The 26,469-nt window shown below is 42.6% G+C and overlaps 1 protein-coding gene across 1 annotated transcript in view; it reads right to left on the reverse strand.

The window, feature by feature from the left end:
- The window catches only part of KANK1 (KN motif and ankyrin repeat domains 1), a 194,162-nt gene that overhangs the window by 162,349 nt on the left and 5,344 nt on the right, over window positions 1-26,469 (reverse strand). The gene's annotated exons all lie outside the window — the stretch shown is intronic.

The raw sequence follows: 26,469 nt of genomic DNA on the forward strand, positions 1-26,469 counted from the left end.
TTTACAGCAAGCTAGGAAATCTCTTGCTTTATTAAAAAAGGCCACAGATCTCACTGCCCAATGTAACCTGGACTGTCTTGCAGCTAGAGCCTGTGGCGTCCCACAGATTTTCCAGGCTTCAAAACTTGGCTGGAGGAGTCACTGGGTGAAGAAACTAGGAGGTGAGTTAAGAAGAATCCCTAGAACTAAAACTCTGTGGTAATAAATTCAGACATCAGCTGAAGTGAGCAAGCACCACCTATATCTGCACTCCTTGGTTGGCTAAACTCCCTAAAGAAGCTTAAGCAGTATAGAGTCTTAAAAAAAAATAATTAAAAGCAGATGAGGGGTCAGATTTTTGCCCAAATTGGCCTTTTTTGAAGCTGTCTGAAGCTGTGCACTTGTATTTGGTCCAAGGTATAAGACGCTTTCTGTGGCCAGACTGGGTGAAAATTGTCACTTCTGTCTGCACCCTAAAACATTGCCACATCTCATGTATCATGCTTAAAAATTGTGGCAGGGGCATTTGAACTAAAGCTCATTCAATAAGCATTCTGCATGTGCTGGAGCTCCAGCAGACTCGATTAGTCAGTCTGCTCTGATATCCTGGAATTCCACTCTAAAAAAAAAAAAAAAAAAAAAAAAAAATTATTATATATATATATATATATATATATATATATATATATATATATATATATATATATATATATATATATATATATATATATATATAGTTTAACATATGCAAATTGGTAGACATCCTATATTCAGGATGCTATAAAATGGTGAAATATATTTTTCTTATTCACTGGAGGATTACATTTTTAGCTCAGATTTGTATCAAGCTGCATTAAAAAGATAGCAACTTGAATTTAATTAAATTCACAAAACCACTTAAAAGTTTTGCTTTATAAATTTGATATTTTGGATACAGAAACCTTTTTAAAAGGGTAAATCAAAACAGGGTGCACTTTTACAACTAACTAATTTATTAAACAATAGTATTAACTGTTATAATGTTAAGTGTAGGAACTGCAGTTAGTGAATTAAATTTTCAGATTACCTTAGGGGAAACAAAAATCAAAATTAATAAATGAAAATCATTTGAACTTGCATTCCTACATGCCCAATTCTTTTAAAATTAAACAATTTTTTTATGTAAGTTGTTTAAAAAAAATTTTTCCCTGGGGTGATCTGAAATAACTAGAGACGAAGCCGTCATTATGGGTGCAGAATCAAGTATTCCTAATTTGAGAGCTGATCTAACCAGAGCTCAGGTAGAGAGAATAAAACAGGAGTTTGAGTGGGCTCAGTGGATAATCCTGATCACAGAGTACACATAATGGTCTGTCCTGGAATCAGAATCCAAATTATGACTTTGCAAGGCATGCAGGCTCTATCCTGGTGGATGCAAAGGATTAGCAGAGTGAAGTCCCTAATACATGAAATATTATGCCATCTTTTTGAAGTTTGCCCTCAAAAGGTCAGACCTTCCCCCCCTCCCCCACCCCCCCTTCTTATCTAGAAGAAAATCAGCCTTTAACTCCAGAGTTTTTGGTAGAGGCTATTTAAATTTAAATAAAATATGTTGAGTTATTTTAACAGAGTATACTAAATTTATACCTTGGCTTATGCTGTATTAACTTCAAATTTCATTTTAAGCTGGTTTATTTATAAATACAAGGAAAACTGATTACAATTTCATAGATTCATAGATGTTAGGGTCGGAAGGGACCTCAATAAATCATCAAGTCCGACCCCCTGCATAAGCAGGAAAGAGTGCTGGGTCTAAATGACCCCAGCTAGATACTCGTCTAACCTCCTCTTGAAGACCCCCAGGGTAGGGGAGAGCACCACCTCCCTTGGGAGCCTGTTCCAGACCTTGGCCACTCGACCTGTGAAGAAGTTCTTCCTAATGTCCAGTCTAAATCTGCTCTCTGCTAGCTTGTGGCCATTGTTTCTTGTAACCCCCGGGGGCGCCTTGGTGAATAAATCCTCACCAATTCCCTTCTGTGCCCCCGTGATGAACTTATAGGCAGCCACAAGGTCGCCTCTCAACCTTCTCTTGCGGAGGCTGAAAAGGTCCAGTTTCTCTAGTCTCTCCTCGTAGGGCTTGGTCTGCAGGCCCTTGACCATACGAGTTGCCCTTCGCTGTACCCTCTCCAGGTTATCCGCATCCTTCTTGAAGTGTGGCGCCCAGAATTGCACGCAGTACTCCAACTGCAGTCTGACCAACGCCCTATAGAGGGGAAGTATCACCTCCCTGGACCTATTCGTCATGCATCTGCTGATGCACGATAAAGTGCCATTGGCTTTTCTGATGGCTTCGTCACACTGCCGACTCATGTTCATCTTGGAGTCCACTAGGACTCCAAGATCCCTTTCCACCTCCGTGCCACCCAGCAGGTCATTCCCTAGGCTGTAGGTGTGCTGGACATTTTTCCTCCCTAGGTGCAGCACTTTGCATTTCTCCTTGTTGAACTGCATCCTGTTGTTTTCTGCCCACTTGTCCAGCCTATCCAGGTCTGCCTGCAGCTGTTCCCTGCCCTCCGGTGTGTCCACTTCTCCCCATAGCTTTGTGTCATCTGCAAACTTGGACAGAGTACATTTCACTCCCACGTCCAAGTCGCTGATGAAGACATTAAAGAGTATCGGTCCAAGGACCGAACCCTGCGGGACCCCACTGCCCACACCCTTCCAGGTCGAGACCGACCCATCTACCACGACTCTTTGGGTGCGACCCTCTAGCCAATTCGCCACCCACCGAACTGTGCAGTCATCCACATCACAACCTCTTAATTTGTTTACCAGTATGGGGTGGGATACCGTATCGAAGGCCTTCCTGAAGTCCAGGTATACGACATCCACCCCTCCTCCTGTGTCCAGGCGTTTCGTAACCTGGTCATAGAAAGAGACTAGGTTGGTCAGGCACGATCTGCCCGCCACAAACCCATGCTGGTTTCCCCTCAGCATAATTTGTCCTGCCGGGCTCTCACAAATGTGAGCCTTGATAATTTTTTCAAATACTTTACCAAGGATGGAGGTGAGACTGACCGGCCTATAGTTGCCCGGGTCCTCCTTCCTCCCCTTTTTGAAAATGGGGACCACGTTAGCCCTTTTCCAGTCCTCCGGGACTTGGCCCGTGCGCCACGAGCATTCGAATATTCCCGCCAGTGGCTCTGCAATGACGTCGGCCAGTGCCTTCAGCACCCTCGGATGGAGCCCATCTGGGCCTGCCGACTTAAAGGCATCCAGTTCTTCCAAATGACTCTGCACCACCTCAGGATCTACGCATGGAAGTCTGGCGCCTTGCTGCTGCCTCTCTACAACCCCAGTGAGAGACTTGTCGTGCCCCTCGCTTAGGAACACTGAGGCAAAGAACTCGTTGAGGAGTTCAGCCTTGTCCCCTCTATCTGTCACCAATTGCTTCTGCCCATTTAGCAGGGGTCCTATTCCTCCCTGGGCCTTCCTTTTACTCCCAATATATCTAAAAAACAATTTCTTGTTGTCCTTTACTTGGGTTGCCATCCTCAGCTCCATGGTAGCTTTGGCCCGCCTAACTGCCTCCCTACAAGCACGAGCAGAGGAGGTATATTCATCTTTAGTGATCTCACCCTGTTTCCACTTTTTATGTGCTCCCCTTTTGGCCCTTAGGCTGCCCTGGATTTCTCTGGTCAGCCATGGAAGCCTCCTGGCCCCTTTCCCTCTTTTGCCTCGCTCGGGGATCGTCTTGCTTTGTGTTAGATAAGAACACTTTTTAAAATCTAATTTAAAAATGACAAAATCCAGTTTTTATTTATTAAATTTTTAATCATCTATTTTTATCCACCCTGAAAGGCACCTTAGAGCAATGGTTCTCAGTCCTTCCAGACTCAAGGCACCTCTCAAAGTGCCATTACAGAAAAATAGAACAATTCTTCTGTAACAAAGAGCTCCAAGATGCCATAGGAGGTCAGAATGTTTTTGACACACTTGATTCCCATTTGAAATCTTTTGGTTTTCTTTGGAGGCTTGTTTGCATACTTAAAAGCGCTAATATTGTGCAGCACACTGTAGCACCCTTAAAAAGGATCTCACAACACCCCATGGTACTGCAGCACACTAGCTGAGAATCACCATCTTAGAAATCAACTAGTTCTAGCTCTGCTGACAGTGCAGCTCCCTTGCATAGTCTCTCTGCAAGTGCAAGAATCTTGTTAGTCACCTGCATCGTGGAATAAGTGCTCACCAGTATGTGGGTACACAAGTTTGCCCCCGATGTTCCTATCTATCAAAAGACACTTTCCCATCCCACGCCCTCCCCACATAAAGTGAGAATCACAAAAAGCTTGCAAGCAACGATAAGCTAAGTTATGCACGCTAACAAGGCTCCCCCACTCCTGAAGGAGTGTAAGTCCCTCAAGTCCATAGACCTAAAGAGACAACATGGCCAACACAAGAAAAGCTTAGCTGGAGTCTGTACTCTCTCAGGTGATGAAATTAAACGACACTATCCTCTTAGTCTTAGTCCATTCAGACCACTGTATTTGAAATATCAAAGCTTGCATGAAATTAGTCATGTCAACTAGACTAATCTGAGTGAAACCCAGAAATCACTCATGTCAAGAACACTGACAGTCCTCATAAATATCAGGCAATATTTACATTCAGACCAAACCTGTGGTTTGGCAAAAGGAATTTCTTTCACCTTACTAGCGCTTTGATCTTCCAACAAATCATTTCCCGATACAAGTTTAAGCAACATGTAAGGACTCTATATACCAGCCAGCTGCCACAGTCACATTGGGAATTAGCATTTAATTCTATACAGGCTTAAAAACTCTTGAGGGAATGGGGGAAAGAAGATCGCCAGTCTGCGTCTGTGGCATGTGAAAAGATAGGAAAGTTTTTCTAGGAGTTTTGTTCTCAACACTACTTTAATAGATATTGCAGGAATGAGTGGAAATCAAGTTTCATGAAAACAGGAAAGCAGTTGCAAGACAAAAAAAATAGTTTATCTGGTTGTCCTTCACAATCTTGAAGCTGCACTTGAAGATTCCAAAACATGACAAAAGCTTTGACTTCCATATGCTGCTGCACCTTGAGAACCCCAGCTAGCAAAACATGAGAAACCAACCAAAAATGTATAGCTGATAAAATATTAAACAAATTAACTCTAATGGATGCTATACAAACCAACTGTGAATAATTTGACAATCGGTTACTACAGCAGCAATTCTCAACCAACGTGCATAGCAACCTGGGGTGCCTGCCACAAAGTACCACACCTTGTTAGCAGAAACACGATTCACAAGTCAACCGAGAGATTTCAAGGAGGAATCCATAGTGTCAAATAATTCTGACCTACTGTGCTCTAAATTGTCTGTAATAGAAAAAAAATCGCTATCATATTTCTGTAGTCAAAAACACCAAGAGCCAACAGTCTCCATATGGTGCCTTGAGTCTATCAAAGGGTTAGGATTCACTACACTAGGGTCTCTAGTACCTGGGAGAACTTGCATCTCCCTAAAAACTAGTAGAACAATATGATCATGTGTACCAGGCTTAAATTGTTCTCGTCTACAACTCTTAAACTTTGGAAGCTATTACCAAATTTCTCACCCTCTGGTTTAAATTCAATGGGTTTGTGCTTGTTCAGCCCCAGTTCTACTTAAGTCTGATAAAAGCATACCTATTTCACCATGCACACTAAACTACCATCTGTAATTACTGTATTCTCAATATAGTCTTATACCATTGTAGCAAGTTCTGAGGTTCACTAGCATAGCTCTTAACAATCTAGATAGCCTAGGAGAAATCAAAAGGCAAAACTTACTCAGAAGTCATGGCTGTGGTCTGTTTCTGCAAGGTCAGTCTGGGGGTCCCCCATACTTTGTATTAATAAGATATTATGAAGGTAAGTGTGGGTTTCCAAGAAGCAGTGAAGTTTTATCCTCTGGATGGCCTTGAATTTCTCCCAATATGGGCTGTAAGGAGTTAAAATGCCTTTTACTCCTACTGGCTATGCACTTGTTACTCTGCTGTTATTGCTAACTGAAGTGTGCCTTGGTAGATATCTGAAAGTTGGAGCTATTTCTGTTCAGCTATGCCTCCCAACCTGCCAAGGGCCAACGGGATCAATGGTCTTAAAATAAAGCAACACCAAAAAAAGTGCAGCGAAGAGTTCAGAATGAGACAGGGTTCCTAATATTTTTTGGAATCTCTCATGGGGCTGCATGCCTTGAAACTGTATGCTGTTTTCATCAAAAGCCTTTAGGCTGGAGTTAAGTAATTAAGTCATTTATATGTCTCACACATAAAATGATAGGATGTGGAAGTTTAATATTACACTTTAAAACCAAAACATGAAGCAAACATTAGAAGGTATAGATGCAAACAACTTAGGCCGCTTATATACTCTCAGCAGCATCCTCACCCAGTTGCTGTTCTCCATAGCAAGTCAGACATCAGCCTTATTTGCACTGCATGATAACCTTCTAAATCACCCCGGTTACCACCCTAACAGAACATCACACAGATGTGTGAACACACATCCAAAATTGCAGCGCTGATCATGAAGCAAGCAACCTTCACAGAGATAATTACTACATCAAGTCATGCAGCTTTGAATACCCACAATAAAAGTTTTACAATCTCTTCCCATAAAGCCTACTGGGCATCTTCACTTTTACAAAACTGCAATGCATGTTCTTTTCCCCACCTGAAAATGGGTCAAACATCATGGCTAGGGACAGAAGTTACACACAAACTAGTTTAAGTGAGCAGAAACTGGTTTAATCCTGTAACAGAACATAAAGTTCAGTGCACATAAGCTGCTTTCAAAGTGACCAAAACTAGTTTAACTTGAACCGGGAAGGGGTCTGGGACAGAAGTTCCATAAACCAATTTGACCCAAATCAGTTCAGTCTGATACTACATCCAACCAGTTTAAGTTAAATCAGAGTACCTCAGCACCCCAGGGTCCTTTGCAGTCCTGGGCTGTGCTGTCTGCTCCAGTGGAGCAGGTTCTACCTTGCCCCTCTGCCTGCTTCCTGCCTATGTCCATCAACCCATAGGGACAGGAGGCAGAGGAACAGACCCCCAGTCCCCCTAACTGGGGTCTACACAGCATGGGGGAAGGCATGGGGAGAATGGAAATAAGAGAAAGCCCCTGTAGTGGGGGCTTTTCAGACCCTGGCAGTCTTCTCCCCTCCCCCACTGCGGATCACTTCAGTGGCTGCCATAGGAGGGCAAAGACAACCTCCAGGCAAGGTGCCACCCCATGCAGCCCAGCATGGGGGCACCAGGGAGCTCCTGCCAGGAGGAGGGGGAGGGGTGAGGGCAAGCTTGCCCCCCTCCCCAGCCCAGCATCCCCAAGCCCCAGGGAGTTGAGGGGAATTCTCTCCATCCCAAACTGCAGAGCTGCTTGTCTTAGGCCCTGCAAGCCTCAGGCAGCTTCAGGGAGCAGAGGGAAACTGCAGCTAAGGCAAAACCAGCTGCAAAGTTTAAGGCAAAACTACATGCAAAGGAATTTCCCTCCTCTCCCTGGGCTCTCTCTGAGACTTGCAGCAGCTAATGCAGTGGGTTGGGGAGGGGAAGAATTCCCTTCAGCTCCTTGGGGCTGCCCAGGGCTGGGGGACACTGGGCTGGGGTTGGGGGAATCCCCTCAAGATGGGGGCTCCTCAGTGCCCCCATGCTGGGCTGTATGGGAAGGCACTGGGCCCAGAAGACTTCTCCCTCCTTCCTGTGACAACCCCCGAAGCAAAAAGTCAGCAGCTGAGAAGAAGGGTGGTAGGAATCCCTCTTAGCTCCCCAAGGCTGCCTGGGTTGGGGGCCACAGGCTGGGGAAACCTCTTAAAAGTTTTCCCAAGGTGGGCCAGCACCAGGATAGGGAGCTCCTTAACCTCTTGTGGGGGGCCAGCAGTGGTTTCAGGGCACTTGGTTGGGCTGGCAATGATCATCAGGCTGTCTAGCAGCCCCAACCTACTGGCCTGGGTCAGTACAGGCCTCCCCCTACCTTTCCCCAATTGAAAGCTGAATGTCCATTCCATTGATTAAAATTGGTTCAATTACGCAGCTTAGAGGACACTGCCTAGTTTGAATCGATTCAACCACAGGCTTTTTGACAGTCTGTACCTAGCCCATGACTACAGAGAGGCTAGAGAGCAACCCTGTTGTTGGTTTCTCTGTTTCTGGAGTTTGGAACAAGGACCCCAGTAAAGACAGTCCATTCCTACAGCCAAGAGACAGCATAACAATAGGGCACCTTTTGGCCCAGAAGTGAGCAGAACCCCAAATTCTAACCATACTAAAAAAAAAAAAAAAAAAATAGAAGCTCAAACAATGCAAAAGGTACATCTTGGCAGCTGCTGACCAAGCTGTCTGGACAGAAATACAGGGAAAATTAAAGGGGCTACTATAATGCCAGGGAGAAAAATAGGAGGTGAGGTAGTTGCTTCTCAGACTGGCAATTCTGCAATGAACCAGACTGTGCTTGGATCACCCTCCTGGAAAACAGTACCCATTATTTCAGCATAGGCTCATCTGTAGAGCCTAGACTGGCAGAGAGTTCAGAACCCAGATGTCTGCAGGGGCATGGCCCAGGCCACCACAACCACCTAGGAAGAGGGAGAGGGCAAGAAGTAATCCTAGCCTTAAACTTAGTTTCCCCACAACTGAATAGACCAGTTGTCTCCTGTGACCCAGAAAGTATATGGTAGGTACAAGGAAGACCTCCACCATAAGCAGCCAAAGCAGACTCATTATCACAGGTCAGTAGGGTCTTGTATAACAAAGGGAAGCCTCAAGACTACTACAATGTAGTTGGACAGATTTTTAGCCTAGCTTCTGCTTCAACTCAAGGGCAGATACAATGTCATTCTATCAACACCCATTACTTTCCCAGCTCTTTTCTTCCCCCTGGTCTGGATCAAGCAGCTCATGATGGTATATAAGAAGGAAGGAGAAAGGGAGAAGCAACCCAGTAATTTTCAGCAGTTGAATGCAGTCACTTTTCTTTTAAAAGCAAAAAGGTAAGATGTCTGTGACCACAGATTCTGACTAAAATGCAGAAGTAGCCATAAAGCTATGCCTGCAAGCACTTGTTACTTTCCCAAACCACTTGAAAGCTATATGAACTTCTCATTAATGCAATAACAGTTTACTATCAGTTTGATTTTAGTATGTTCTGGGGGAGGGGGTGCAGGGAAAATGGAATTTCTTAACAAAAGTTGACATTGCAGGAAAGCTCAGATTCCTAGGCTGGGCAAAACTCCAACCCACAGGTATCACTTGCTCAGACACAAGGTACAGATTTCCTTGTGGTAAATGGAGAGTCTGTGCCCTGGAACACAGAATACCCAATCTTTCTTCCATTCCCAAATCTGAAGCAGGACATTTCTGATTTATAAAGGATGCTACACCCACCCACCAGCCAACTCCCCCCGCCCAAATATTTTTGATAAGGGAAAGGGAAAGGTAATTGGCTGTTACTCTCTTAAATCCCTCATGTGGGTGGAAAAGGGAGACTAACAAGGGAGAAGATTCATAGAAAAGTGTGGTACAAGAATGAAAATACAAAGAAAAATTATGTTCTTGAGGGAAAAATTATTATTTTCTTTTTATTAGCAACTTTATTTATACAAGTTTCATTTATGAAATTGTATACACACAAATTTATTTTCTTTGTGCAACAGGAATGAAATATTCCTACACTCATCAAGTAACAGGATTCCAAAATTGGGGGCAAAGCAGAGGCAGAGCAGAAATTATCTGATCATGGTGGGGAGGGGGACATAAGGGAAGCTCTACACAATCATAAAAAGATATTGGAGTTGGACAGGAAGCAGAGAGACAAGCAGCAGCTGCTTTCAGAATGACTCTTAAGATCAGAAGATGTGGGAGCAAAACAGCTGCAGAGTTTGAGACATGGTCTATTCAAGATCATAAGCCACAGGAGCAAACTATCAGGCATCTAACAAAGTCATGTCCATCATACCTTGTACTACAAGAGATGCTAAATAATTGGTGGAAAAGCAACTCTGTGATCCAAGGGCCACTACTTTCCATCCAATTTAGTGCACCATTAGTGTGCCTGATCAGTTCAAAAGAATACAGGCCCCAAAACAAAAAGTATTTTATTGTACACATGCACAGATTTTCACCAAGTCAGGGTACCCAACATGCTCAATCAAGAAGCCACAAACATCAGTGAATTTCAATAAAGATGAAGGGACTGGAATCTGTTTCTTTAATGCATGCATAAGCACCTCAACTGGACTATAAGGCAATACCCCCAGGGCACCATGCAAGTGCCATATTTAACTCCAAAATACAAACTGAAAATGGCAACTCTTACTACCTTCACAGTAGCAGTCACTATGGTAGTGAGAGATTTATTTGTTGGTTGTCTATGTGCATTTTAAGTCAATTACTAGAGCCTAGGCCATCCCCAAGTTGTCCCTGAATCATGAAGAAGCTCACAGCACACTCCAGTCAGATGCATGGCATTAAAGGGGCTACAGTAAGAATGAGTCAGTAAACAAACATCAGCCAACTAAAAGCAAAATGGCCAAGTCACACTCCAGTGCCAGTCTGCACTTGATCCACATGCAACCAAGCCACCTTTTACACCACTGGCAGACACTAGGAAAAGCCTTCATCGGGGCAGCATGGGGTCACCCAGATCACATTTGTTAGGGGCTATTCATTAGAGTAGAATAAGTCAGCATGCCCACACTGAACACAGGCAAGACTTCTGAGACAGCTGCCATCATGGATCAGTTGGGACCACAGTCTTGAACTCAGGACCACAGTATCCCCAGACCAGCAGCTTACCCAAGCCTGCCACCCCCCACTGAAGTTTCTAGTAGATGGACAGGACCTGTGCAAGCCTCATATTGGCATACACAACTCTGCCCTTTCCCTGCCACCCAGGTGGCTGACCAGTAAAACTGGACCAGAAGCTTCCTGCCCTTCAATAGGGGAGAAGGAACAGGCACCCCAAAGGCTCTTTCTAATATCGATTATGCCCCTGTGCATCACTTGCACCTTGACCCAGCCAACTCCTGGATTCTGCTTGCCAATCCCTGACCTCAGCTTCAGCTCCACTGTCCTAGCTCTCCGACTCTGAAACCTTGATCTTCAATCAGTCCCCAGGCCTGGCCACCCATCTCCTAAGAGAGTGCAGTCAGGCAGCAGGATAGCTGTTACAAACAAGCTACAGTGATGCACTAGAGCCTGAAGAAAGAAACTACCTTGATTCCTGCTAACGTTCCCTTTCTTGAAACGGTAAAGACAGGATGGGTACACGCATTCTGTCAACCGGATTTGCACTTCTGAAACCTGCTCATTCATACCCCAACATAATTTAATGAATATTTCCAGTTTTGAAAAGCCGGGAGGACAGCACATAGTTAACTGCTTTGCACACTTCAGACCACATCAGCTGTAGATTCACCAGTCCCAAACCAATTGCAGACAGATCTGGGACAATGCAAGGCTGCCAGACTGCACTGGTCAACAGCAACCCTCTGCTCTATTGTTAGGCTGTAAACAGATATGGCATCTGTCCCAGGAGAAAGCCCTTTGTCCCAGGATCTTACAGATCATAGACTCTTAGAGATGTAAGGCTGGAAGAAACCTCAAGAGGCCATCTACTTTAATTAGTCTATCCTGAGGCAGGATCATCCATATCCAAACCATCCTATACAAATCCATTGCTTACCCTCTTGGCAAAAAACATAGGAATCTGCTGTCCTGCTTCAGGTATCTGTGAGGTATACAGAGTAAAAACATGTTAATGCTTGCAACATCATGGTGTGCATCTGTAAGGATATTGCAGGTCAATCCCAGCAGGCTGTCAGCTCTCGCTGAGCACTTACTGGCAGAAGAACAGCAATGCTTGGAAGGCCTTTGCATGTACTGCTCCCATTTTCTCCTGGGTTTTTTTACCTGGAGAAAGTCAGGACCACCAGGACAGACATCTGTTTACATTCTTATTAGTTTGTCTCTTGTGGATGCTCTGTCACTTACATTCCACAGAAAGATCTTCATAGCTCCAGAAACTTTTTCCCCTCACCCCAAAATCTTGGTCCCCCCGACAGTCAGCCCATATTCCTTTTGCAGTATGGTTGGTCCTTCAGCCTCTGTTCCCAGCTCAGAAGCTGCAACGGGAGGTGGAGGTAAGAGCTAGCCACATTAACAACAGCATTCATTCCCTCCACAACTGCATGTACACGTGGTTCTCTCCAGCCACTGTTCCGCTATTCCCAACAGTAAGCCACTGCTCTTGCCTCCTCCAGCTACAGAACAGCCTCTGAAACTCCTACCCATGTCTCCTGGCAGCATGAAAGAAAAAAAGAGAGGGGGGGAGGGAGGGGGGCAGAACAACACTAAAAAAAAAAATAAAATAAAAAAGAAACAAGGCAAAAACCATCACCTCAGCTTCCACACGAAAAAAAAAAAGCAGCAGCTCTCAGTCTTGGGAATTAGGCAGAGAACTCAGCAGATAACAAAAAGACAATTCAAACTGAGTTAGGACAGCAAAGTTTGCCCAACACTACACTGTTACCCATCACTGACTAGAGACGGGGCAAACAAGTTGTCCTACAACACCCAGCTTCTGTAAACTCAGCACATAATGAGTTTTAGGATTTATGCCCAGATGGCTCTACAGTTCATCATAGCCATGTGCAGTGCAAGTGTGGGACATGACAGCTGCATGCTGATATCAACAATGTGGTCATGCTGTAATGGGGTAAGCTACCATGTACCGACAAGCATGTGATTATTTATTCCTGGGTTAACATGCAGTGAAGCTGAGGTTTGACCGATGTCATGCTGGTTCAATCAATGACCTCATCAGTCAAACTTTTCCCCAGAAAAAGTATCAGCAGCAGAAAAAAAGCATCTAAGCTGCATCCAAAATTATCAATGCAGCTGTGACACATGAGAAGTCAAAAGCTACAAGGAGCTCAAGTTTTGTTGATACTACTACGCTTGATCTTAGCCAAAAGGCCGAAGTAAACAGGTTTAGAACCTGTATAAATTTGCAGAGACAGGTAGTTAGCCATGCTACTACCTGGAGAAGGAGAAGGCTTGCATCCAAGTCAAGGGGCATTTTTTCATTTCCCGAAAAAGGATCAGAATAATATCTGAAGGAGGCAGGGTAGATTTGCCCCTTATAGACTAATTAAATTGGATATGCATAAGCTTTCATAAACAGCCCCTTATCTCATTAGATGCTAAGAAAAGACTACAGGAACAGAGCTTCTAAATAGAAAACAGTGTCTGAGCAAGTAAGCTCTCCTCCCTGCAGTCCCTTAGCATGATGAAGCAAGATGCTGCTTACGAAAGTCTATACATCTCTGATTTAAGGTCCAAATCTACCCTGCCTCCTGTATAATTTGCAGTATTAGGCAAGAAAAGAACACTCTCCACATACAGCACCTTCCCCTTTTGTCCCACAAAAGAGCCTAGTACTGCAAGAGTAAGTCGTATGAGATGTTAGGAAAAATTCTCTCTTTTCTTCCATCAACAGATAAGGAAGCAGGTGAATGTAATGGTCAACTGAACTACTGTGTTCTCTTGGGCATGACAGAGAAACTCCTAGACAAAGGACTGAGTCCCTGTTTTATCTGCCAACCTCTACCTGTCCTACCAAAAAATAAATAAAAATCACACAATGGGAAGCCAGTTTCCAACCAAGTAGACAGCATGTATGATAGACAGTATGTAATGAGGTTCATAGCACAGATGCTGAAGCTGTATTGTGCAAAGGCACGTGAGCTGTCCCATTTTAGGTGGACAGCAATTAAGGAATTTGAAGGGTTTTAGAAGAAGCTGATCTGCAGCAGGGAGAGGTAGTGGTGTTTCTTTTCCATGAGAAAATTGAGAAGTTCCACTCCCCGCTCAAGTGAAAACATTCCTACTTGCTTTCTGACTGGCGCACCTAGCATGGAAAACCAAGATCTTTCACAAGAGAAATGAAAAAAGACCATCATACTTCCAATGCCCCCAAACGCACCCTTATATTTTTGCAATAATTTTTTCAAAATTTTTGCTTAAAACCTACCTAACATCAATGACCAATATTTGTAATCAAGGTATTCTGTGTCATTCAAAACAGCTCCAAGCCTTTCAGCAAAGGCAATGTTCACAACAACCAACTGAAACCAAAACTAGGGCAATTTAACAGATAAAAAGGTAAACTCATTAACTTACTGAGGAGGCGGTAGATTTACAGGAGCCAGGCAGAACTCGGAACAAGGTGAAGCACTATCCCCTCACCAATTCGCTCTCTTTTTGTTGTTGTTTAAACAAAACAAAAAAAGCTTCCACCCATAAGAAAATAAGAAATACACCTGAATCTTCCTGTTAATACTTCAAATTTCTCTTCTTAGGGAAAAAAGGGAGGCAAAATATGCTTTTAGATCCTCGTATTGATAACTACCGTTCTATTGCTGCTGCTCTAAATTATTTTCAAGTGAATCCATGTCTTTGGTAGTTTAGCATGGTTTAGTAGTTGCTTTACAAACTGAAATTCTCCTAGTGAAAAACAGAATCCTTAAAAGCAGCAGTAGAATTAGAGAAGTGGCTGGTCATGTGTTAAGCTTTATTTGGGCCATACCCTAACTCCAGCTGAAAAGAGTGTCAGGCTTTTGCAAAAAGTTGAGACAACAGAAGTTTTGAGCATCAATCAAAATTGAAGGGAGGGGTGTGGGGGTTTAAGTTAAAGTGGAAGAAAGGTTTCAGTTTGCAAGCATAAAAGCTTCCCCAGTGTTTTTGGTAAGACTGTCAGAGGAGGAAAGCTACATCCTTGTAGCTACATCCTTGTGATTGCACCCAAAAGCTTGCAAAGAGCTTTTCCAACTACACAGTTCTAATAAAAAGATACCACATCTAGCCAATGAACCTTCCCTGCCTACGTCCTTGTACCAACATGGCTACAACCAAAACCATGGCATTTGTAACTAGACATACAAATGCAAGTCTTACTGGAATAAAAACTTCTACCACCAACTATAGTCCCTTTCCCAAACTGTATAACAAGTCTCTAGTCTACAAGTTTCAATCCTTTTAGACAAGAGGGGGGGAACCCCCCCAAAAGAAAAACCCACCCCATCACCCCCAAAAACAAATAAACAAAAACCCCATTCATCTCACACTTTGTCTAAAGCTTTCGGGGGGGGGGGGGAAGAGTTCAAGTTTCAAGAACAAGTGTATATGTATGAGAATTTAGAAGCGCCTATGTGACTTCAGGACTTTGTACGAGTCCCACTAACTTCAGAACCTTGATAGGGTAGTACATCCTACAAGTTTTTCACTTGCGAGTTGAGAAAATTCAGTTTGCCAGAAGGTGCAGTTGGTTGCAAATACATCATTATCATTTTGCTTACCAATTGTGTGCTGGTCTCAGAAAGGATCTCTATACGAAGCTACCAGTAGTTTGAGCATCACTGATCTCTTTTTGGCCAGCAGCCCAGATGGGTAATGCCTGGTCCATCCATGAGCCAGATTTAGCCAGTGGTCCAAATCTGGCACTTCAGGCAATCACAGCAGATCCCACCCAGCTATGCAGGGGAAGTGCAAGGGGGGGGAGGGGAGGGCACACAAGGGCGAAGGAGTAGGGAGTGGGACCCAAACCCAGCCCCAACCCATTGCACAGGGCTTAGTTTGGGGTTTGAGAATTTGGCAGCATTGCATTGCTACTCCTCCCCCAACAACATGAAGGTTCCCAAATTGTGGCGAGCCCCTTGGGCCACTGGATACCATGGCTCAGACTGCTTTTGGCTTAAGGGCTGGAGGTTGAGTGCCTCGGTATAGATATACATATTACAAGCACGAGACTTCAATCTTCTATGAGGATCTGACGCTCTAATAGTTAGAAAATGAAGAGTAAAAGAAGTACATCACTTCTAGTAATTTAAGATTATAAAATGGGAAAAACATGAAAGTGAGAAACATGGGTTCACCCACCTCCAAGATGCTTTTTATCATCCTTGACTACAGCAGCATTGAATAGATTCTTAAGTTTAAAAGATACTTAACAGCAATTTGTGAGGCATAATTTCTTTAGAGCGTATCTTCACAGACATTCAGTTCCAAAGCGCAAGGCTAAAGTCTTCTGTAACAGACAGCTAGAATGGCACTATCTGCACAGTCATCCTTTTAGCTCCATTTGAACTCTTTTTGTTAGCGCTAAAGAAAACAAGTAATATTGTTTGGTGTTGTATACCAGTAATATTGCCTAGTGTTAATACAGAAGTTAGTACTAGTACAGATAAAACTACTCCCGCAATAGTCGCATCTTATCCAGACAATGATTTTATCATCATGTGAAACTTAATAAGCCACTAACTCTGAACCATTTTATGATGAAAATTAACAAGTCATTTTAGAGAATGAAAAAAAAATTCCTTCTTCGCTCAAGTTACATTCACACATTTTAGCCTGCAGTTGGTAGACACTAACGCTCAGTGCAAATAATGCTGAGCCTCCTCCATTATTTCTTTTATAATATATAGCTCAGTATTGTCCTCTCCTTCAGACTACCCCTCCCCAGAGCCTCTAGCTCCCTTACGACAAGAGCAACAGCTGCCAAGCCCCCTGCCCCCCCTTCCAAGGACCCAGCATGTTTGAAGCAGTCTCTGTCATTTTACTGACTTCTTTTGTAAGGAAAGAGGGTTGAGAACTAGGCCAGAACATGACTGAATCTGACAAATTTTAATCTTAAATAAAAAGACAGAGAGAACTGTAAAAATACACCACCTTCCTGTGAAGCAACAACAGCAGTCTCCAAATCAGAACAGGCCTAAAACAAAAGGCATCTCTCAGGAATTTGAACTATGTGGGCAGAGAGACTTTGCTATGTATTGGAGTAGGGGTGGGTGTGCGGGGTAGGAGAGAATGACCAGAAACACCAAAGAAGAAAAAAAGAAAAAGGAGAGACAGAGAAGGCTATGCTGGACAATTTATAGGAGGGGTTTTTGGAGTTAACTGCCAGCTTTTTTTTTTTTTTTTTGTGTGGGAAGGGGGGGGGGGGGGTCGGGACAAAAATCTTTCGTTTAAGATCCCTCCTGTTCCTACTATTTCAGAGCTTTTGGAAACAAAAAGATTTTTATTTCCATTATTAAATGTCTCCTAACTAGAATAAATCCCCAATTTATTGGTCCAATTTACTTTGGACCAAAGAGTAACAGTACCAAGGGTGGTACATAGCTCTATCCAGTTTCCCAAGCTAGTTTTTTGCTGTTCAGACACAAAGCCCTTTCTGTCCTCCTCCCAAGTTAACACAAAACAGGGTAGTTTGTGCACTTGAAGTTGACTAAGTTCTCCTGCTTTTTGATGCAAGGAATCCAAGAGGATTCTTTACATTAAATAGTCTTTGTTCAGTCACTCACTACTTTTATTTGTAACCTGCTTCTCAAAAGAGAGGGGCATAATTCTTGAAAGGAACTCATTTCACTCATGACAAGGTAGACTTAGGAGGCTTGCATCCAAGTCAAGGGGCATTTTTTCATTTCCCTGAAAAGGATCAGAATAACATCTGTCAGCAAGGGAGTGAACACTACTGTCTCCTGACCTGGGTGTCACTTCCAGTCACTCAATGCAGATAATTGCTCTTCTATGGGACATGGATTGTCTTGGTCAATGACAACATCTATTTACCACAAGACCATGACAATGACAACATGCACATATGAACAGGTTTGGTTTCCAAGATCTCACTAGATTAGACAAAACTTCAAGTAGCTCCCCCAAGGTTTCAAGTCTCATCTCCTGTTCCACTACACTGGGTATGGTAGTGCACCCATAACTCAGTGTAGTGGTGCAGAAAATAAATGGTCATCTTCCTGCTATTGGTTCAAGATAAGCAAACCAGGCACAGAAAAAGATGGTAAAAGAAAGATTCTGACAGTCTTCCGTTTCAGGCTGAGAAAGTTTTCATTAAGATTGATGTATGACAGGTCCAATCAATCAATCAGTGGTCAGAAAGGATAGCCACTCATCATTATCTGGAATATAGTATAACAAGGAACCAGACATTGCTGTGTTTTAAGATAGCCAGCTACTCGGTTACAAAACACTACAACTTCGGTATCGCCTCTTGTTTGAGAGGATACCATGGTCTAACTTCAGGCAGTTCTAAACTTCATTTAGACTATGGAAAAAAAAAAAAAATACCAGATTGTATCGGTGCACCTCTACTTCGGTCCGATACTGGAGCAGCACCAATAAAGAAGACTGACTATAACTGGAAATCAGCCTGATAAATGCCTGTGTGAGAGCAGGCACAGCACAGCATGCAGGCAGCAAGGAGCATAGCTCGACAGCTTGAAGACCTGTGTGCAGCTGGTAAGTCTGTTGTGGTGAAAGGGGAGGGAAGGGGCATGGGACTGTGGTAGGTGCTGCCCAGCCAGGGCAGGACAGGCATGGGACAGAGCTGTGGCTGTCCTAGGGTGCGGGGGAGAGGCTCCCATTGCTGCTCCCGTGGCTCATCCAAAATGACATGGGGTGGGGAGTGCCCCCAGATCTGGGTGGAGCAGGCCGTGTGGGTTGTGGGCTGGGGCCAGGGGCTATGGCGAAGTTTGTGGTGGCTGCAGCCCCCCCAAGAGTCCCCTTCCCAGAGGCACTACTGCTGCCCACCCCAACCAGCACAGATATGGGGGCACATGCCACCCACCCGGGGGCCCTCCCAGACAAGCGGCAGGAGCAGCAGCGGGAGCACCCCTCTGGATGAGCCACAGCTCCATCACGCACACACCCTGCCCTGGCTGGGCAGTGCCTACCCCGGCTGGGCAGTGCCTACCCCAGCTCTACTCCCTCCTTTACCCGGGGAGGGGGGGGGGGTGTTGATCTGCTCCCCCACCTCTCCTTTCACTGCAACAGCCTTAACAGCTGCATGCAGCTGTATCAAAATTCAGATTGGTATCGGCCGATATGCTTCCTTAAAATCGGCTATCAGTCTTGGCCCCCAAAATCTCTATCAGTGCATTCCTACCAGATAGCAATGACACAGATGAACCAACGCTTAGCACTGTTTAACTGCATGTGTATGCAAGGCCCCATGAGTCATTCAGCAGCATTTAGGCCGATTTCTTTTGGAAATAGGACAATCCTAATCGTGAAGAGAGTTATTCTCTTTTAGTTTATGGCAAGCATTGCAGATTAAGCACAATTATGGTATTTTTCATAGTACGAATCAGTTCTACACCTTTTATTTGGGAAGAGTAGACAAGTGAGAAGTGAGGTACAGAAGGAGCTTATTTTACATATTATGCATGAAAGATGTGTACATGCATATACACAAAGCCCAAGTTAAAACATTTTTTTCTTAAAACGACTTTTAGTGAACATAGATGGATTTTCAAAAATGCTCAACCACCTAAAATTCTCCTACCACTTGCTTCATATGGTTTGATTTATTTGCAAAATGTCATCAACTCTATCTTCGTGTATGTTGTGCTTTTGAATGTCTACTGCGGCAGGTTTCCAGTATTTCCCATAAAAATTCAGTTTTTCTGAAAATTTCTAGTAGCTAAGTTATTAGCAACTCTAAAAGTCATGGAGTTCAAAATTACACTTTGCTGTCTAGGAATTATGTTCAATTTAGGAGTTTCTGAAAAACTCACAAATACCAATTACTGTTGAATACCTCCATAACGGAATCATTTAGGCATCCCCCAGTGGCTTTCTACTTCAACAGCTGTCCAGTTTGCCAACAGATTTCTGTAGAAACAGAAATACTACTCAGCAGAAAGACCAGAAGCTGGAAAATGCAAGGGTGGGGTGGTGTTTTTGTGGAAGCAGTAAGGGGGTATATCTGAAAGTTAAATTTTGTTCACAAGTCAACATCTAGAGAAATTAGAGCTGGACCAATATGGGAGTGGGGGATGAAAAGGTTTTGCATTTGTTTTTCCTTCCCATACACATTTATACAATCGAGTTAGACAGCACCTTCTAAACAGAAGTTTTAGCCTGTGAAATTACATTCGCTTCCTTGGAATGTTCTCAGCAGAAATCCAGTTACAAAGTAAACATCCTCCAGAAGGCCAGTGATACCTCTGCTCCCTCCCCCCAGAAAAAGGGCAACTAAGCAACAGCTCAAATTTCAGGCTTCAGATATCAAACCAAAAAAGTAAAAACTCCGTAAGTTATCCATTCAGAACGTAACAAGTAATAGGCAACTGGGTAACCTGAATTTAAAAAAAAAAAGCAAATTCCAACAAATTATTCATTAACAAATTAACCACCCCACACAAACATCATGGTAGAATTTACTTCAAACATCCAGTTTCCTATGAAGTGATATCAAAAAAGAGAACAAAACACTTCTTTCTCCAGAAATCTTTTGGCTGGGTCTGCCCTGTCACCTACTTGATGAAGACCAAATCTCTGTTTCAGTTTGGCTCCACAGCCCCAGTGAAGCTATGGAGAGTTAAAGGTTAAATTGAGCCCTAGTTTACCAGTCAACTGATGTTTCCCTTACAGGGACATTGAAATGAATGAGGCAAAACACTGGGTAGAGTTTGTCATCAGGCAGAATGCCAGGACTGAAAAAAAAAAAGCCACCGACTAGAAAAGACATGGCATGAAATTTAGCTGGGTTGTAGAAAACAGGAGAGAGAGCTACCAAACTATTTTATTCCATGGGGGGGGGGGGGGGGGGGGGGGTGTATTGACCTGGAAGTCACAGAGACAAGTAAACTTTCAGAACTAATTTTTTTCCCCCCCTAGGAAGTAAATGTATATGTAAAAATAAAGTGTTTGTGCACGATTTTAGGTCCTTGTCAAAAATGTAAGTCTGTTGTCATTTATTACTCTCACATTATAATTGAGAAATTACTATTTTCCTCACCTACAAGTTTAAAACAAAAATGCTGTAGCTATGAAATTGCAGTATTTGTGCCATCCCCACCCTCAAAACACTGACAGATGCCAAGAACTCCCCCACCCAGGACAGCAAATGCAGTCAGCAGGTCTTCCTCCCTTCAAGGGAGAATAGGTTGGGTTTACTTCTAAAGAGTCTCTGGATTGCCATATGCTGACCAGGGCAGGGGGGGGGTCTGGTCTGGGAAGGAAAGCCAATATTTAAGAGAAAGCTAATTTTTGTCTGCTTTTGACACAGCTACCCAAAACTGTTGCATGTGACACCTCCCTTTCCTATTTAACAGTTCATGAAACAAAAGGTAGAGAACTCATACAGAAGTTGGATTCTACGCAGCCATGTTTATGCACCTAAGCAAACACATTCAGTTGCAGATGCCACACCATTCTAGGGGTAGTTGTGAAGATTCCCAGCCAGTAGTTTAACCTAACAGTTGCTGTTTAAAAAGAGGGAGAGTCAACATACAGCATGAAAGCCAATTTTTAAGCTCACTCCCACACACTCCAAACTTTGGAATTTAACAAGAAGCTTCAGCTTAGGGGACATCCATCTTAAGTCAGTCAAACTTTGCTCTTCATAACTACATAAAGAAATGCAAAACTCTAGAACTCTTGGCTTAGAGAACATACCTTTTATTAGACGAACTAAGAAAAAAAAAAAAAAAAAAAATCACAAAAAAAATCTTTTTCCGTCAGTCTAATATAAAGGTATCCTCTCTAAACCAAGAGTTCTAGAGTTTTGCATTTCTTTTAGTCTCAGACCAACATGGTTAGCAAATACATCCCTGAAACAAATAATTTCTCGGAAAAAAAAACAACCCACAGAAACGAAAAAAAAAAAGCCACAGAACAGTACTATTGGTCAGTACTTCTAGAATGTTTTGTTACTGGACCTGGATAGTTTTCCAGCTATTTGAGTTGGTCTAATAAAAGACAGATTTACCCAAAGAAACTTGTCTGTCACTACTGGATCAGAACTTGGGACCAGCAAGGCCGGACTCCCAACAACTCAAGGGGAAGGGAGATCATTGGAGAAAGCATCTGAACAGTGTGCAACTGCAGTCAAAAACGATGCACAATATAAGGGTACAAAGAACAACATGGGGTCAATCACAATGCCATTACACAAGTCACTCGTGTGCCCTCATTTGGAATAACATGTACAGCAACAGTCAGCCTTTCTATGAGGGCCACGCAGAACTAGAAGGGGATTCAGAGAGTAGTCAAGCGCTTGGAAACTCTTGCATACACAGAGAATGAAAAGATTATGAACAAGACAAAAGAGCACATATAGTAAATCAGGACGGAAAAAGTAGAAAAGACCCCAACAACATCTCCAGGGGCTAGTAGACAGATTGTTCCTCAGTCGATATCCGAGTCCCTGGAGATGAGTCTTTTCTTCTTACCTTATAACTCAATAAAGAGGATGACCAGTGAAATCAGGAGGTGGAAGTTAAACCAACAAGAGGAAATACATTCCTTTGGATGTTTCTCCTCATTTTTTGTTCCTCTGTACACCATAATACTTATTGCCAAATTAAGTCACTAAAAGGTAGAGAATGTAACACTTTATTTGAAAAAAAAAAAAAAAAAAAAAAAAAAAAAGACATTTACATGGAACTAAAATGCTAAAAAGAATAAGCCTCATGCTTTAGGGTTTAAATGAAGTATCCGTCTCAATGATCAAAACGAAACCCAAGATGAAGATGAGAAATTATCCCACACTGGCCTGCTGTGAAACTGAAGTATCTGGTCCTGGGCACTCCCAGGAACAGAATCCTGGCATAGGTGGATCTCAGGTCTGAGACATTCTGCCAATTCCTCTCAACTAGGAAGAAAGCATAGAAGTTGCCTGTAAGCAAATCTATACTGTGTCTGTGAATGAAGGCCAAGCTCACCACTATCAAGAAATAAGCCCCGACTACTTGTTCCCACACCACATGCATCCATGTTGAAAAAAAAAGCGTGGGGTCACCATCAGAACAGTGCTGGGCATGCCTTACGTTACCCTGAACAACACATGCAAAACATCCCAAGAACATCTCCAAGAGCCAGTAGACACATTGTTTCCAACTGGAGATATTTGAGACTTTGGAGATAGTAGAGATTTACCCATTGGTTCTGTCTGGTTTTGGATGGGAGGGGGGAGGTATAAAGTACATGCAGTAGCATGGTTAAAGTGCCCAAAGCCAGGTACAACAACAAAATCCACATGCCATCCCTGGGTTTTCCCTGCCTACGTGCCAGGAGTCCCTAAAAGACTAAGATCTGGCTTCTTTTGCCCATTGTCCCCTTCCCCACCTACATTTTTTAAACAGGGCTTAGTGTTCTTGCAAATGTAAAAGATTAATTCTCTAGCCAGATTTGGAATCTATGCTATGGAATCTCTTAGCCACAGCTCTCTCAACATCTTCCCCAGTGCTGGTCTCTCAAACAAAACTTAGTTATACAGCAGTTGCCATGCACAAGTGATTTGTGTACAAAGACTACTAAGTTTAATTTTTCACCTGTGACAAAAATATGTTCAGTACACAGAAGAGAACGAGTTAAGGACTTTAATCACCTAAAGCACTGGAAGTAGTGGATCCGTTTCCAGCACAGTCATTTCAGAGAATGTAATATCAAACCACTTCCGAACTCAGCACCTTTGGAGCATTCCGCTTCTGCTTTTACACTATTTCAAGAGCCCTTGAGAGAGGTAATATCTCCAGTGACTGGTGTTCATCACATTAGGGACTAGGGAGGAAAACTAGGAGAGAAAGTAGACAAAGGAGAATGTGTTGTGTCGGGGTCAAAAGCACTAAGATTCCTGTAAACAAAAGTGGCCTGGATAGCAGGGCTTGAATAGATCAGAACCAATATTACTTGTGCACTACTTTCAGCAGCTTCCACCCATGGATATCAAAGAACGATATAATCCAATATAGAAAATCCTCAGACATCTGTGCAGTAGCTAAAAGGGACATATAAACTATTATGCCAGATCCAAGCAGCAACTCAGTTTGATACCCATTTCTGACAGCAAGCCATACCAAGTGAATCCTAGGAAGGTCCAAAATTGCAACACCCCTCCGAGATTGTTATAGACTGCAGAAGGGAAAGTGGTCGCAGTAGTCATAGGAAGTCAGAACTTGCACATGTAATACCGAAATAAATCCTAAGGCAGCAAAACAACCCAGTGAAGCCAGAAGACTTATTTCTCAGGGTTTGGTACCCCCAAAGGAATAATCCCAGCTCTGGGAAGGCATTTGTTGTTACAGGTTTTCATTTTTCTCATTTGGTTATTCAATCCAGCACTATTTCCCATACAAAACTCCTTTCAGTGTTGCAATCATGGACAGCTTCTCCCTCCCAATCTCCATTTAAATTTGGGAGGGAAATGCTAACACCTCTGGATGCTGCCATCTTTACCAAAGAAGCAGCAAACACTGACTGCAGTGGTATTCATTGTATCCAGCTGTTATAATTCATTTTCACAAGGATACTTCATGAAGAAAAGCCTCATGTTAACTGGAGAAATGGCCTTACTGTGGCTTCAAATCATAAAGAATACTGATAACCCGTCTCTCGCCCAACAGAGAGCCTGCTTCTGGAATAGCTCTCAGGCAGGCGTGTAATGTCAGAATCGAGATAGTTTAAATGGTCAATCTGGCCCAAAGAAATTCACATATGCATAAGAACCAGTTTTCCAGATTAGCACTAAGTACCAAGTATTTGAAGAGAGCACCATTTACCCCGCACATGGCCCTGATATCACCCAATTCCCTCTCCCATATTTATTATCGTTAGAGGAGGAAAACAAAACTGTAATCACAATTAAAAAAAAAAAAAAAAGTGCTGGACCTGTGTTCCTGTCTTTTCATATGATGATGCTGTTTAAAAAAAATAAATAAATAAAATCTACTGGCCAAGTGTCAGAGTACCTGCAACTGCAATAGTTGTCAATTCCATCAATTTACCGAAAAAAGGTATGTAATCTGTACAAAGAGTTTGAGGAGTACACTGTCCCAACAGAAAAAGCAAAATGCTGAAAGCTATTATTTGGCACATTCACCCACACCCAGAAGTTACAGAATGAGAAGTTCAAAACCAAAGCCTGATTAAAAGGCCTCAAATGTTAAATACAGGTCATGAATTTATATCTAGCAGAGAGGCATAAAGAATCACCCATCTCAAATTAAACGTTAAATAAAAGTTCTTGAACACCAAAACTGATTAAACATCAGAACTGGATGCCTTTCCAGAGGGCCAGCTTTAGTGAAATGCAAGTCACTAGGCTCAATGATGGAGAGCTAGGCAAAATTCTATGGGCTCTGAAATAGGAGGTCAGACTACATGATCTCTAGTCCCTTGTGCTCATACAGGTCCAGAATCTATGAAAGACTATCAAAGCTTAGAAAGAATTCATTCAGTTTATACTGAAACACTAGAGTCACTAAATGAAAGTAGTCCAATGCATTAGTACAATCCTGCTTTTAAAAAGGTTTGATGTTAGAAATATAAAAAACTACAACCATTACCCCTCTTGCACAGAATTGTTAGTATTCCCATATAACGTATAAATGAAACACAAACCTATTTGGGGGGCTTTTCTACTCGTTTCTAGTCAACACTATTGACATAATTCCAAGCAGAGTTCCTCTAATGGAAGAGCATATTTGCATAACACTCGGTGTTACAATTAATTTTGCTAGAAACGCAGTTGGAAGTTCAGATACAATTCACATGGGCAACAGCAAAGCAACATTTTTGAGGTAATCTGCATATACATACATCACTTGCATAAACTAATGCATTCTGCTACTTGTTCAGTCTTGACATGTACCATTATCCTCCAGTTCAGTCACTGGTCTTCTGACAGCTGTAACCAGCTATGTTATTTGCATGTTATTATTACACCTCAATATACAGCATCTATAGTGCAAGTGAGAAAGAACTGCAGAGCTTCAAAAAGGTGACACATGTAAGTGGTTTGGGGGTATTTTTTGTTTTGTTTTGTTTTTTAAATAGCACTGCCAATTACTCAGTCACAAAAATAGGTACTATTAAAGATACTTACGCAAAATGACTCAAGTCAAGTACGTTATAAGTTGTCACAAATCTAAATTACAAGTTAAGAGAAAATTTTAGTTTCAAATGCTGCAAGGAAGTTTAAAAAAGAATTATATTGTTAGTCATAGTTTTAAAGGGCTTACTTCAAAATAAAAAAACATTTTCGGCTAAAGTATATATATGCATCTCGCTAAACTTTAAAGTCCAGACATTGCATGTGTTGCATTACATAAAAACATTTAATGGATTATAAGCAAAATTTTAAAAAAGGTCAAAGCTTTCCACATATGTTTTGCTGTTCCCAACTTCACACAAGGAATCATAACCAGCAGTACAGTACTGTAAACATTAGGACAAATGAAAAACAGTAACTAGTTTGGTTATTCTGCATCTTGCTACTTTAATACAACCTGTACCAATTGGTGCCACACACACACACTGCACCACAAGCTTCATTGATATTTGCAAGCCAAATAGATCAGATTAGAACACACTAGTGCTTGAAACTTTCACTAAGCCCCATTACTCAATTCCATTAACTAAATGACTTAAATAAAACCCTCATCA

Source organism: Alligator mississippiensis, chromosome 3, assembly GCF_030867095.1.
Source record: "Alligator mississippiensis isolate rAllMis1 chromosome 3, rAllMis1, whole genome shotgun sequence".
Lineage (NCBI taxonomy): Eukaryota > Metazoa > Chordata > Crocodylia > Alligatoridae > Alligator > Alligator mississippiensis.